This window comes from Lygodium microphyllum, chromosome 9, assembly GCF_053477565.2.
Source record: "Lygodium microphyllum isolate KBCC chromosome 9, Lygodium_microphyllum_v1.1.10, whole genome shotgun sequence".
Lineage (NCBI taxonomy): Eukaryota > Viridiplantae > Streptophyta > Polypodiopsida > Schizaeales > Lygodiaceae > Lygodium > Lygodium microphyllum.
In genome coordinates this window covers 84,733,244-84,748,192 of record NC_141143.1, presented here as the reverse complement: position 1 = coordinate 84,748,192, position 14,949 = coordinate 84,733,244, and positions in this window count along the sequence as shown.

Here is a 14,949-nt window from a genome sequence, read left to right as displayed (position 1 = left end):
ACGCTTGCCTCTTGATTGTGTCATTCATCAGGGGCTTGGCTCCAACCAATTGTTCAGTACTCAACAGAATAGAATCATAGAGGGGTTTCAGTCTCTCGGGGATTCTCTAGCCAACATCTCCTCTACTTCCTTCTTTTCAACATCTCTGAATTTGGCTTTCAAACCACTACAAAGGGGGAGATATTCCATTTTGAAATTATCAAAACTCATTCTTCTTAGGATCGTTATTGTGCCATCATAATAATGCAGCTTATAACGTTTTCAACAATGTATGTTGTGAAAAACACTCTGTCTACCAACTTCTAGTGGGTTGCTAATTGGACAAACAAAAGATTATCAGTGCACCAAGCATCCCACGTATCTTGCTGTTAAGCATCCATAAACAAATTCCAACTCTTTTCCTTCTTGTTTTCGTGAACCTCTACAGACCACAACTCTTGGAGCTTTTTCATGATCTCCCACTTGATGATGTCTGGAAACTTCTCAATGAATACCAAATCTTCCATGGATAGAATCAACCATAATCTTCAACATCTTCATAGAATCCATCAATAGAACAAGGAACATAAAATAATACACCATTTTTGAATGAAAATCAATCATATAGTATTCATCTTCAATGTCTTCATGGTTCTCTCTCTCAATCTCTCATATACAGATACACTGTTTTGATAGAATTGGCTCTCTCTCTCTCTCAATAATACATCATCTCCTCACTCCAATACTCTATAATGACTCTCAATAATCCTTCTTAGGTAGTGGATGCACCTCCCAAGAGGTATGTCTGATGTGAAGAGACACCAGAGCCACTACAGTGTCTCTTCATAGCTCACTACTATCACTATCACTTCAGTCTTCTCTTCAGCCTTTAGCAGCTGCTTCTTCCATTTGTTTTAGATATTTTGAACTTATATTCATCATTTTCAAAAGTTAGAAAACTTTTCAAAAGCCACACATACATTCTACAGAACACTTACAGAAGATCTAAAGAACTGAACTGAACAGGAATAGAGCAGAGACAGAGCAGATACAAAAGGTTTACAGAGGGTTATAGAAGGTCATCAGAGAATATCAAATCCTTATAACTCATACTAAAACCATTCCAAACTATCAAAAAATATTCAATAAGCTTCCAAAATATTCCCCCGTCATCATTCATCAATCCATGCTTCATATAGAAGAAAATCAGAACAAAACAGAGGCTAAACAGAAGGTATCAGAACCAATCAAAACCTCAACAGAACCTATCAAAACATCACAGAGCTGCATATTTCCACTAAAAACCATCATGAACTTTCAAAAAATAATCAATATCATCCAAAAAACTCTCAAACACTTCCATTAATAACCATACATCACTCTAAATCCATCAAAAATCAACCATTCAGACCTCAAAAACAACAAAAATCAGTCAAAAATTCAGTCTTCTTCCACTCTCAACATATCCCCACACTTAGAAAGGAAGTGTCCTCACGACCTAAGGAAAAGAAGAATATAAGTTCACTAAAGAGCTCAATTTTGATTTTCTTCAATATCTTCAACAATCACTCCATCACGACCCCAACGTATCACCTGTATCTCTAGAAAAGAATACTACTAAAGAAAAACTTCATTATTCATTAACACATCTGATAATCAATAAAAAGTTATAACAAATTTGTAAAGTATATAAGAGGTTCTTCAACTTTCCATCGAAGGCTTGCCATCCACCATCACCATCAATAGTTTAAAAAGAGAGCTCTCGAGTAAATTATTCAACTAGCACGAACTCATCACATACAGATTATTACAACACACACACAAACACAACCATCTGAATGACACCTCCAAAAAAATGTCTCATTAAGAAGCACAAAAGATACATCCAGGGGTATCAATGAAGATGATCCCTCTTGAAGGCTTGATGATTTTGAAATTGATCCATGGATAAGGACTCATCTATGAAGGATTTTGGAGAATTCTGAAAGAATTGAAGGCAGCACATCCATTCTAGCAAAACAAGGTATCTGCTAGGTAGACAAAGGGCATGAAATAATAGGACATCCAATTGTTGGGAATCAATGTTCACATTGACATTCATACAAAGCTTTGGAATAGCCTTTTGATTGTTATGGGAACGACTATGCATATATGTTAAGTACCAAGAAAAATGGGCTATCAATCTCACTAAAGGATCTAGAGATTGTGAATATTGGTGAGAAAAATGGAGGTAATTCTGGTATGGCCAATTAATCTATGGTCCTATGAGAGAATAAGTTGAGCTCCATCCTCTTCTTCTCAGAATCTGCTAATTAAATCCTTCGTATCCACTCACCAACTGAGGGGGTTGAGAGATAGAAGTGGCAAGAGATGGAAGTGGAATAAGTAAAAGGAAATGAAGAGATGAGGAGAAAAAATCATAAAATGAGGAATAAGCTAAAGAAGGAGTGGCTGAAAATCTAAGTGAATCAAATAGGAAAGGTGTCAATTGATAAGCAGGAAAAGTAGAAGGTATATGGATAGATGGAGAAGGACATGACAGAGAAGGGAAAAAAACTCGATCTTCAATGAAAGAACAATAGCTAAAGATGGGAATTGGAGGAAAACCATGAGGTTGGAAAAGGAGGGAAAAGGAGAGGTAAGGTAGCTACTGAGTTGGATTTATAAAGGGAAAAATAAGCATCATAGCGATAGGACATTTATTGGTAGTACAATAAGCTAGGAACCGAGGGACCTAAAACAGATCGACTATGGTAGGCATCAAAGAAGGATGAATCAAATGGATGGTTCTTGGAAAGATAAGCTAGGAGATCCACCCTCAGTTCCTAGTGCTCTGCACATAAGTGGAAGCTGTATTATGGCATTGGTTCAGGACTACAGAATCAACCATTGAATGCCACAAAGTGTCAGGGCAAGTAGCCACTTTAGAAGAAAAGCATTGGAACATGTCATCTATCCTCAACTCCAAATGGTTGACATATAAGGCAGCTTGTAAGACCACATCCCCCACATACCAAGCCAGATCTACATCATCTGAAATTAATAGATCACCTCGTAGCTACATATAAGATAGCAACATGGTATCCGTCGTTACGGAATCTTCAAAGACCATACGGACAACTTCTGTCAGCAAATCAGAAGACCAAGCTCCACTCCAACCATCCTTTGGAAAAGGGAGATCCATCATTGAGAGCTTACTATAGAAGGCCAACTTCTGCAAACTGATAGTGGACAAAGAAGGAATGGTCCAGAGGAACATACTCCTAAAAGTGCTCAAATGTAGACGATAATAAATCCATCGTGGACTGCAATCTTTCCACTTTATCTTGAAACAACGGACATAATGTGGCTTGTCTTTGAAGGACTGCCAAGTCCTGCTGAGATATAGAAGGAATCATAATAACACTGAGACTTGGAGAAATGGACCATAACTGCGCCAGTTGGTCCTGCAACTGCTTAATCTGGGAAGCTTGTGATTCCAATGTATTATGAGCAGTCTGCAAAGTTTACAGTTTCGTATCTAAAAGAGTCTTAAACTCTTGAGCTTCTTTGGACATTTTCTCTTTCTCTTCTGAAACTCTAGTGACCTCTAACTGAGCTTCTGCACTGAGTTTTCAAAGAAGATATTTCTTCTCTCTAGGTCTCAATTATTTGGGTCTGCTGCTCCATCTACTTAAACAGATCAGCAAGAGTATCTTTAGCAGAGGCTAACTCTGTGGTTGCCTTATGCATCTGGTCTTTGGATTGCATCAATTCTTCATAGAAAGAAGCATATAACTGTTAAACACAAGCTTTCAACACTGAGAGTTCAATAGAACTCTCAATGTCATAACAAAGGAAAGGAACGGCATCCCCTGACACTAAATTGTTCAGCGAAGGAACTGATATTTCCAAAGAACCCTCTCGATGTGCCCTGAATAAATTGTTACATGTGAGGTAGTCAAGAAGTGTTAGCTATATATAGTATGTCTATGTATAGCACCCCTGGTCCCCTCTATATATTCCTATCATATGTGCTCAGTTGACACACTTCTGGGGTTCCACTTTCGGTGTCTCGTGTCTCTCTTCTCCTCTTTCTTCCTCCGTTCCTCGTCTCCCTCGCGCACTGTTCAACATGGTATCAATGACCTTGCTTACATATCTTTTGCGCGATTTTCGATGTGAATCAATGTCCCCTCTTCTATGCTTATTAGAGACCTCTAATGCCTCCAAGGATCCGCAGTACCTTTTCCTTGATCGACTGCTGTGGTACCTTTTCCTTGATCCACTGTTGTGCCTAAGGGAATCACACTTTGTGCTAGAGCTGTATCTGTCTTTACCATGCCAAATATGCATTGATAGCAGTCATAGACCATAGAGTTTCCTAAAGGACACGGTCTAACTACAATCCTCAAGTTCCAAACAAACACTACTGTGGCTCTTGAGGCATGCATTCTCACCGTTCTGTGAAACCATACGTCTCAACTGCCAGGCAACATGGGTTCTGCAGGTGCCTTGCGAATGTAACAAATGGTGTTGGTTCTCTCATGTAAAGCTGATCCTCTTTCTGTGCAGTATCCATTGAACTTGAGTCCTTCCATGTTGATGATTTCAGAATACATAAAGGGTGGCCATGCAAATTATAGTACCCTTCTCCAACAAAATCCCCCTTTCTTCCTTTAATATCTTTTGTTTCAAACATGACTATTCTAGGTTGCCCATTGACAGCTTGCAAGGGTTCACAAAATGACCTCAAGCTATTCAGCTATGAGAAATCTGCAATCACACTTAGCTTAAGCAGTGATTGACAATAATTAAAATCATGCAGAGCCAATTTCAGATATTTTGGCATAAGATGTCACCTAGGCGCCTTATGCACCACATCAATCTAGTCATTACAGCTCTGTATGCAGCATCATATACACCTGGAAGATCGACCACGTTGATATGGCAAACTCCTAAATATAGCCACTCCAAGATGCCTATGAGGAGAGAAGTTGTCCATGTCAGCTTTCTGATGACAAACACTTTACTACATTTTTCTTTTTCCTCAGATTCCTCCATGACAATAACCTCTGTATGTCTTCTTTTGATGAGGGGTCTAGAAAGTACTTCAACCTTAATGTATCTAAATACTCTGGATCAACCAGAGGATTAACACTGTATTCCAGAGATATTATCCTGCCCTCAGCTTCAATGCTTGCCATGGCATTGTGATCGGCTACCTGCTGTTCATTTGCCATATAGTCTATCTATATATAGCTAACAAGAGGTCACTTCCAGAGATAGCAGGAACTGTTAGTGAAGGAATGACTGAGGAAGTTTTCTCTGCTACACACTTCAAGCGCTTCCGCTCAATGGCCAATGGAGGGGAATCAATATCCTCTATATCAATGGGTTCTGAATCTTCTAAAGATGGAGGGGGAGGTATTGGATAAAATGGAGGAGAAGGAAGCACACCCTTCTTAAGGCCTGAATATGTCAAGAAAGCATCAAATATAAACCATAGGTTACATTGGTAACATTCCCTTTGGTTACTTTGACAAAATGTTGGTCCATCTTCGTAAAAAGGTAAGTACTCTAGTCAATGGCAACCCCTTTTAACACCATCCTAGAAGCTGTGAAAAGCTCCTTATACAAATAGTGGAATGATGTCTTAGTAGGCATAAACCTATCTTGGAGAAATTGGCAGACTAGCTTCTAGAGAGAATCAATGATCATGGAAAAAGATACTCCTAAAGTGTTAATCACTTTCTTGACATCAAGGACCTCTTTGGTCTACTTCTGTAACAACTTGAGAATCTCATCATTTGAGAATAATTGTCTAGCTATAACAAAGGGTTCTCCTTTGTAGGGAAGAGACAAAGCCTTCCCTAACCCTCTAGGTGTCAAAACCATGGAAGTACCGCAAACCAAGCCCGATTTCTTACTATATAACACAAGAAACTCATCACATAGGGATGGATCGTCTCGAATCAAAGGGAATGAAGCAGCCACAAAAGTTGCAAGGCATGCTTTCGCAATAGGCTCAAAAGACAGTAGGGAAGAATAATCCCTACTACTGATCAATGGGACATACTAAATAGGAGGAGGAGCATGTGGTGCCATTCAAATGGAATATACACACACACTACAAACATAGACAATCACAGAGAATGCCTGCACAACAACAAAATAGCTATAAAAAAGAAATCGATCAAAATAAGCACACACAGTCGTAACTAACCAATTTACCACCCCAAACAACCCACATTCCTAGAAAAAATTTGGCATAACCCCTACACATGTGCGACCAAAAGCTTCATGCTATGCGACAAACAGTCACCCAAGACCCCGTATCAGGCAAAAAAAAGAAAAAACTACAAACCGCACCCGTAATCGTATCACACAATCAAACCATAATACTTCAAAAACCTAATCAGGACATAACCAGAATTTTGACAAATAATTTCAGCTAAGAGGACTATACGTGTCCATCCCACGAAGCATGTTTATTAAAAAGGAAAAAAAGTGCAGTGAGAGGAATGATTTTAGTGAAGGGTACATTTTAATAAATTATGAACAATGGTTGAGATTTTATTAGGTTGTAAATCTTAATAAGAAAATGATGGTTCATTTTTAAATTGTTAGTTACAATTTATTAATGTGAAACGATGCTTTTAATGAAACCCGGACTACGATCCCCAGACTCAGGTCTCTAAATGCATATTCATTAATTAAAAATTTAATGTGTCTGAAGCGCTCTTCTTTTTCAGGGTGTCCATTTTTGTGACGGCTGGTTTGTTTTTATTAAAAAGTAAAGTGCCTCTAAAGCACACATAGCACGTGCAAAGTGAATGGCGGGTTGATTTTAAGTTATTAGAAAAATGTGTGTTTAGCGTGAGCGCGCGTACCATGGTGGTGTCTAGGATTTATTTTAGGAATTAATCGTGAATTTTGGGATAGTAGAAAATAAAAAATATGAAGGAAAAAAGAAAAATACTTGGAAGAGGATATGTGTGTATGCAATGAAATGGAATACGCACGTCTCAATCCCAAGATAATGAAAATGAGTCCCAAAAATGAAATGCCAATAACTGAAAAGTTTTGACAGAATAAGCTTTTCAACAACAAACCAACATCTTATAAAAATCTCAATAAAGTTTGTGTGATTTGATTGTGTGATTTGGTGAATGTTCAGTTTTTTATGATTGGTGTTTCTTTTTCTTTTTTTTTTAATGATTAAAACGGGATATAGGACACGTGAATATTTTGTCAAGTGTAGTGGTGGGATTTCAGCAATCCAACAAGTTTCAACAATGTGTTTGAATTTATCCATGATTTTCCAGCTTACTTTTGGAATTTAAAATGAATTTTCATGAGGTGAGGTATTAAAATTAGGGTTTTATCTTCAAATGATACTTTGGCCATTTATGGAAGCATTTTCAATTGAGAAATTATTGGCAAAAGGGGCAAGGGGATTTGCAAATTTTTTTGAATTTTTTTTAGAAGTAATTCTGAATTTTTACTAAATTTTAATGAATTTTGCTCATTTTGCATGTATATTTGAAAGAATTTTGAAGTTTTGAATTTTTTGCAATTTATTTTCTTGAATTTTCACTTTGAAAAATAGTTCAAATGATTTCAAAAATGTTGAAAAAAAAAATTAGAAATTTTTTTTACAATTTATTTGGATTTTAAATGAGTTTTAATGAAATTTTGATTTTTTTAATGTGTTTTTAGGGTTTTTCCAGGTTTTGAAATTAAAAGTCGGTACACGAGCTGCGTGTGAACAACGGATAATGATTACGTGTGAACGGCTAACTGCAACACACCACCGCACGGACAAGTCGGATGCGCATTCTCGCACATGAATGCCCACTAGTAGCTCACGAACACGTCACAAGCACATACTTATACGTGCACGAACACACAAGCACATGGTACCATAAGGAAAGGGGGCCTGCGTGTGGGTGGGTTTGTGTTTTTTATGGGTTGGGGTGTTTGCGTGCGTACTGCGGGTGGGGGTGGGAAACTGGGGTTGGGGGGGTTGGGTTTGGTTGGGGGGTATGGTTAGGATTGGGGGGGGACAAATTTGGTGGGGAGGGGGCGGTATGGGAAAGGAGGCACCCGTAGGGGAGAGGCAAGGGAGGAGGAAGAGAGGGGAGGAAAGGGAGGACGAAGAGGAGGAGAAGGCGGGAGGTGGGGGAGGAGGTCGCAGAGGGGTAGCAGAAGGCGAGGAAATTAGAGGGGGGAGTGAAGGAGGAGGCAACCAAGGCGGAGGAGAAAGAAGAGGGAGTGGTCGGGAGACAGTAGCGAGGAGGAAGAGGAGGGGGCGGCAGGGGCAAGGCGGGAGAAAGGGGAGGAGGCGGGCGAGGACGGTAGAGGCGGGGCAGAAGAGGAAGAGGCACAAGGAGAAGGAATGAGGAAGGAGGAGGGAGGCAGCAGGGAGAAGGCGACGAAGAAGAGGGAGGAGGGTGGAGGCGTGAGCAAGGAGGGGAGCTAGGCGAGGTCCTAGGGGAGGGAGAAGGCGACAAAGAAGAGGGAGGAGGGTGGAGGCGTGAGCAACGAGTAGGGAAAACGCGAGGTAGAAGGAGGGGGGTAACGGAACATGTAAGGTTGGTAGTTTTTTTTTTAATTTAAGAAATGTGTTTTGTTTTAAATGTGTTTTTTTTAAATTTGTTTGTTTTTTTTTAATTCGTGGTTGGTTGGTTTTTTTTTTGTGGGTGTGCGTGTTATGATTTTGGTGTTGGTTTTTGTTATTATTACTTGTTTGTTTATTATTATATTTTTTAATATTTTTTTGTTTTTTTAAAATGATTATAAGGATATATATATATGTAGATATTTTTGTTTTAAATTATTGTTGTTGTTTTTGTTTTTTTTTTGTGTTTAGTTGGTTTGGTGAAATCCACGAAAAAGTGAGCGCTCCCTCGTCCCGCGCGTATGCGCACGGGCGAAAGTAAAAAAATTTGCATCGGTAGGATCAGACGGGGCAGGGACGGTAACACGCGAGTCACAGAGGCCACGGGGGCGTCCGAAGGCACGTATAACCAAAAACATGCGCGTTTACGCGTGACACGAGAGACGCGGCCACACGATAAAAAGGAAGAAAAATGAATAAAACCCAAACCATATGTCGGATTGAAAAACCGTAAGGAAAAATATGCCAGAAGACGAGGGAAAGATGATAGAAAAATGCGACACGGGTTCCAGGGTAAAATCACGATGTTCACATAGAAAAAATGTAAAAAATAGACCTGAAACACATAGGTGTGTTTATATAAAAAAATCCGCTCATCGAAATGAAGTGCAGAAAGAAGGACAAATGTGCAAAATAACGTGTCCAACAACTCGATCATGTCAACACACTATTTCGATCGATAAAGGACGTGTTCACATGGGAAGAACCCCAAAAACAGACCCTAAAAGAAATTCAAAAATTAATACGGGAATAACCAATTGCCGGAACGAAGTGCGATGAATAGGAAAAATATCCAGGGGAAGGGGATTGATAGGGCTAGCACATCAAACTTAGTTTGGGAGGAATGAGGAGAGGTTCACATGGGAAAATCACAAAAAAGACACCTATAAACACTCAGAAAAATTAATAACTAAAAATCCAGCAGTCAAAAGAGGGGGGAGGAGAAAGAAAAAAGTGGGGGAAAATCTGGTGGGACACGGCTATCAAATGAAGCAGAAATTCTTGTGAAAATAGGGAACATTCACATGGAAAAATGTGAAAAATAGACACGAAAAGGGCCCGAAAACCTGCAAAACTTAATATCGGATAAACCGTGCATCGGAATAACAGGGTATAAAAAGAAAAAATGTTAGGGGGAATGGGCAAGGCAGGGCTGGCATATCAGATCAATGTTCCAAAACAATAAAGATGCGTTCACACAAAAAATCGTCGAATTTACAAGAATTGCTTCAAAAATTAATAACTCAAGAACCAGCTCTTGGAACAAGGGCTGGTAAAAAGGAAAAATGGGTAGTTCAAAGGTACAAACAGGGCTGTAAGATTGGATGTGAGTCTCAGTGAACGTAGGGTGGAAAATTTACAAAACAAACGATAAAGGCAAATAGACAAGGAACAGCCCCAGGGATAGGGTGAAATAAAATGGAGGAGTGGGATTTTTTCACATTTGGAGGTGGATAGATGTATTTCCATGATGATATGCAAAACTGATGCGCAGGGACGCATCCCCATACTTAAGACCTTACCAGGCAGGGTTAGATGTAGCAACATAACTTAGGACTCATCAACCAACTAAAATCGGGCATCCCCACACTTAAAATATCACATACACTTGCAAGCATGAAAGTAGGGTTAGAAACACTTGGCCCGTTTCGCGTATGTTCCAAGGAACCGTCACTACTATAGAAGGGTTGGAGTCAGCTCTGCAGGAGGTACCAAGGTGTCTTCACAACACACGTCCTTCATGGCAAGGACCACGCGGCCGCACCGAGGGAAGTAGCTGGTTGAAGGAATCACAGGAAACTCGTCGATGATGAGGGATATTGCACTCAACTCACGATCACTCAAATGGAATGAAAGAACAGTCACGCACCCCATTACTAACATCACTCGAGTGAATAATGATGAAACCCAGAGCTCACACCTAGTTTAGGAATCCACAAGGGGATGGTGTAGAGGGAGTGTGCCAGGGTGCATAATTGATGGTGCATTAGTGCGTGCAACCTCGTCTAGCATATGTGCAAGGAGGAAGGCCAGGGAGCCTTGCAATGTAGTGTACATAACAAAGTGACATGTCATGCTGATTGCAGAGATCCATCCCGTGGGTGCATAGGGAAACAGAAATGCACCTGACTCCAAGTGTCGTAACGTCCCTCAATCCTCACCTCTCAATAATTGATTGAAGAAACATCCATCACACTCAGCCCACTCTCTGTCTCATGCTCTGTTGAAGGATATAGAGGGTAGCCCTTTCCTGAAACCCATTAATATAATCCTCACTGTCACTTGTGCAGAGCTTGTATATCTTGTGTGCATTTGATGGTGCAATAGTGCATCCGCCTTGTGCCAGCATAGAGTGCAAGAAGGAAGGCCAGGGAGCCTTATGGTGCAATGCACAGGAATAGATCGTGTGTTGTGCATTGAGAGGCCCATCTCGTGCGTACAACACTCCATTCACACATCTCACCTCTCATTTGATTTGAATGAAAAAATTGGCCACTCACCCCACCCTCTATCTCACGCTTGCTGATAGATACAGAGGGCAGGCCATACTCACGTCCCCATCCTGTTAGGATGAAAGCTCACATCACTCAAGGGATTGGTGATGAAGATCATGTCGGCTATTATTATCAAGATCTTGAAGATGAGGCGTACCTAGGGAGGTAGTCAACAAGTCTCATACTTCAATGATTTGTAAAAAAGGTCGCCTGTTAAGAAGGACAGACAGACTGATATTGCAAAAATAGCGTGGCAAGGGAGGTTGCTTCAAATTACTTGCTGAAAAGGTTCTGCTGGTGAGTCAGCTATCTTGAACTGTGGGGTACTACCACCTTTTCCACAGTCAGCTTCCCACCCAAGGGTGTTTCCACCTTTTCTTGGAATAAGGCCTGTTATGACAGGGAATTTCTTTCTTTTCTCCCATAACAGTTTTGTTTGTTTTTTTTCTTTCTTTCTTTCTTTTCTCTTTTTTTCGTTTATAAAGAGAATGGTAGAAATACCATGTATCATGACCAACATCGCCACCATTGTTGGATCAGACGAGAAGAGAACAAGGTCGGGTTGAGATGTATCCATGAGGGGCTAACAGAACCAAAGCACCTCATGAGGAGAATCATAAGGGCTATTAGAAGCGTGAAGAGGAGGATGGTGCAATGCCCAAAAGGGAGAGGGTAGGTCGACTATGATTGTCAAGATTTCCAAGGAGGGAAGTACTTCTTCAGATGACAGCCATTTATCAGAAAATGATCATCAGAAGCATCAACGATCTGCACCTAAACAGAGCCATTAGGATTGACAGTAAGTACCTTGTACGGGCCCATCCATCATTGTTGAAGCTTGCCAAATCGAATGAAAGGCTAAGACAAGATCACCTTCTTTGAACTCCTTCTGCTTGATGAAACTGTCATGATAGGCTTTGCGTCGTGCTTGAGTGGTTTCCATACAGTGTAGGGCCATCCATCGTATCTCATCCAAGCATTCCAAGTGCAGGAGGCAGCGTTGAAGTGACTCATCATCTCCCAAGTGCTCTTTAACTGCCACTCGCAAAGAGGGAAATTCCAGTTTGACAGGGAAGATGGCTTTTGTACCATACACTAGCTAGAAAGGGGTGTGTCCTCTAGCTGCCTTATGGGAGGTTCTGTATGCCCAGAAGGCCTCTATAAGTCGATCGTCCCAGTTGCGATGATGTGTGATAATCGTTCTTGTCACAATCAAGAAAAGGATATGATTGGTGACTTCAACTTGGCCATTGGCTCTGGGTAATAGGGAGTGGACTTGCGATGGTGGATCTTATACAGCTCTGTCAACTCCTCCATAATTTTGTTAAGGAAATGAGTACCTCTATCACTTACCAGCTCGAGGGGACTGCCAAAACGGGTGATAATATTCTCGTACATGAACAGGGCTACGCTGTTACTATCGTCTCGCTTCAACGCTTTAGCTTCACACTACTTTGTAACATAATCCATACATATTAAGATGTATCTGTCCTGCTTTTGTCTAGTGGGTTGATCAATGGGACCCACAAAATCAATCCCCCACTTCTCAAACGACTTCAGGGGAAGAATAGGTTGCAGTGGCATGGCACTTGTTTTGGTGGGTTTCCCCATTCGCTAACAAGCATCACATCTCTTGTAGTAGTCATATGCATCCTTGTGGAGGTTTGACCACCACTATCCTACTAACAGAGCCTTCCTGGTTGTCGCTTCTCCTACGAAGTGTCCACCACATGGTTTGTCATGGCATGCTTTCAATACTATGCCGATTTCATCCCCTATAACACATCTTCGCAGCACTTCATCTTTGCCTCTCTTATACAGTGCACCACTTAACAAAGTGTCGGGGGCTGATTCTAATAGAAGCTTCTTCTTCTCACGGCTTGAGATGCCAGGAAGATACTATTGAGTTGCCAGGAGGTTGGCTATGTCTGCATACCAAGGAGTAACTATTTCAACTAGAAACAATGAAGCATCAGGAAGGTCTGGATCATCCTGTTCCTCTTCTGTTGTTTGAGGGATCGGTGATAGATGATCGGCTAGGACATGGGAACGGCTAGGCTTAGTGACCACTTCAAAATGGAACTCTTGGAATAGGAGCAACCATCTCATCAGTGGTCCTTTAATATCTGCTTTGTTCGTCAAGAAAGACAAGGCTTCATGATCCACGTAGAACTTGAAATGAGTTGACAATAAATAGTATCCAGTGCAAACACCATTGCCAAGCACTCAAGCTCTGTCATTGCATAGTTCCGTTATCTATCCGTGACCTTCCGACTTGCATAATATATTGGTTGATCTAATTTAGAGGGTCCCTTTTGACATAGAACAGCACCTAGCCCTTCAACTAATGCATCTGTATGCACATGAAACTCCTTCATCTAGTCACAAGGTTGTAAGATAGGTACTTTGATAAGGCACTATTTTAGGGTATTAAAGGCTTCGTCACAGTCATCGGTCCAAAGAAAATCAGCATCTTTCCTTAGGAGGTTGTGTAGAGGGGCTGCGTTGGTTGCAAAATATGCAATAAATCTTATGTAGTAGCCCACATGGCCAAGAAATCCTCTCAATTGCTTGAGGTTTGTTGGTCCTCCCAAGGTAGCAATCTTCTCAATCTTCACCGGGTCTGTTGCAATCCCTTGTGCAGAGACAATATGGCCCAAAAGAACTCCCAATGAGATGCCAAATACGCATTTGTCGGGGTTGAGAGAAATCCCATACTCTTGACATCTGTCAAAGCATTGCTCTAGGTGTTCCCAATGCTCTCGAATCAAGCTATAGACACAAAAGTCATCCAGATACACCTCAATGAAATCATGAAGATGATTCTGGAAGGCAGCCATCATTAATCGTTGGAAGGTATTGGTAGGAGCATTATAGAGCCCAAATGGCATCACTCTATAGGCATAGGTCCCCCATTCTGTGGTAAAGGTTGTTTTGGATTGGTCCTCTTCTGCGATTTGGACTTGGTTATATCTGCTAAATCCATCCAAGAGGGAATACAGCTCATGACCTGCCAGTTTGTCCAACAGTTGGTCTATAAAACGAATAGGGAAATGATCCTTCTTCGTCTTCGAGTTGAGCTTTCGAAAGTCCACACATATTCAAAGTTTCCCGTTCTTCTTGGATACAACCACAATGGGCGAAACCCATTCACTGTTAGCCACGGGACAAATGAACTCGGCTTCAAGAAGCTTCAATAATTCAGCCTTCACCAGAGTAGAATAATTAGGTTTCATACACCTTTGTCTTTGCCTTACAGGTTTGGCATCAGGATCTAGGTCAATGTGATGTTGGCATATTGTGGGATCAATCCCCTTTAGATTTTTATATGACCAAGCAAATACGTCTAAGTTCTCTTTAAGTAGGTCTCGCAGGACCACTAGTTCTTCTTCTAGAAGATTGAGACCCACTTTCAAGTGGCGTTTAGTACCATTAGTATCCAAGAATGTCACTTGCCTTTCACCTTCCACTTCGTGGATAAATGTCCCACGGATTGCTTCTGGATAGATGCCTGACTCTTTCAAAGAAGTAGTGTCATCGTCTGATGTTCCACTAGAACTAGTGTCCTCCTTCTAAATAAATAACTCATTTGTCTGTTGAGATTGCTGGAAGGGTATCAGAGCTTTGTTTTCTTCCGTGTGAGTGGTGATTTCTTTTGGACTTAGGGATTCATCTTCAGAGGATGCGTCCAGGAATGTTACATAGCATGGACCTTCTAGAAGCCATGGCTCTGATGGCTTTGACTTCTATTGGCAAAAACATCAACATCATCTTTTCTCCAAACTGAACGGTCAGGGCAACAGGAGCCATTGG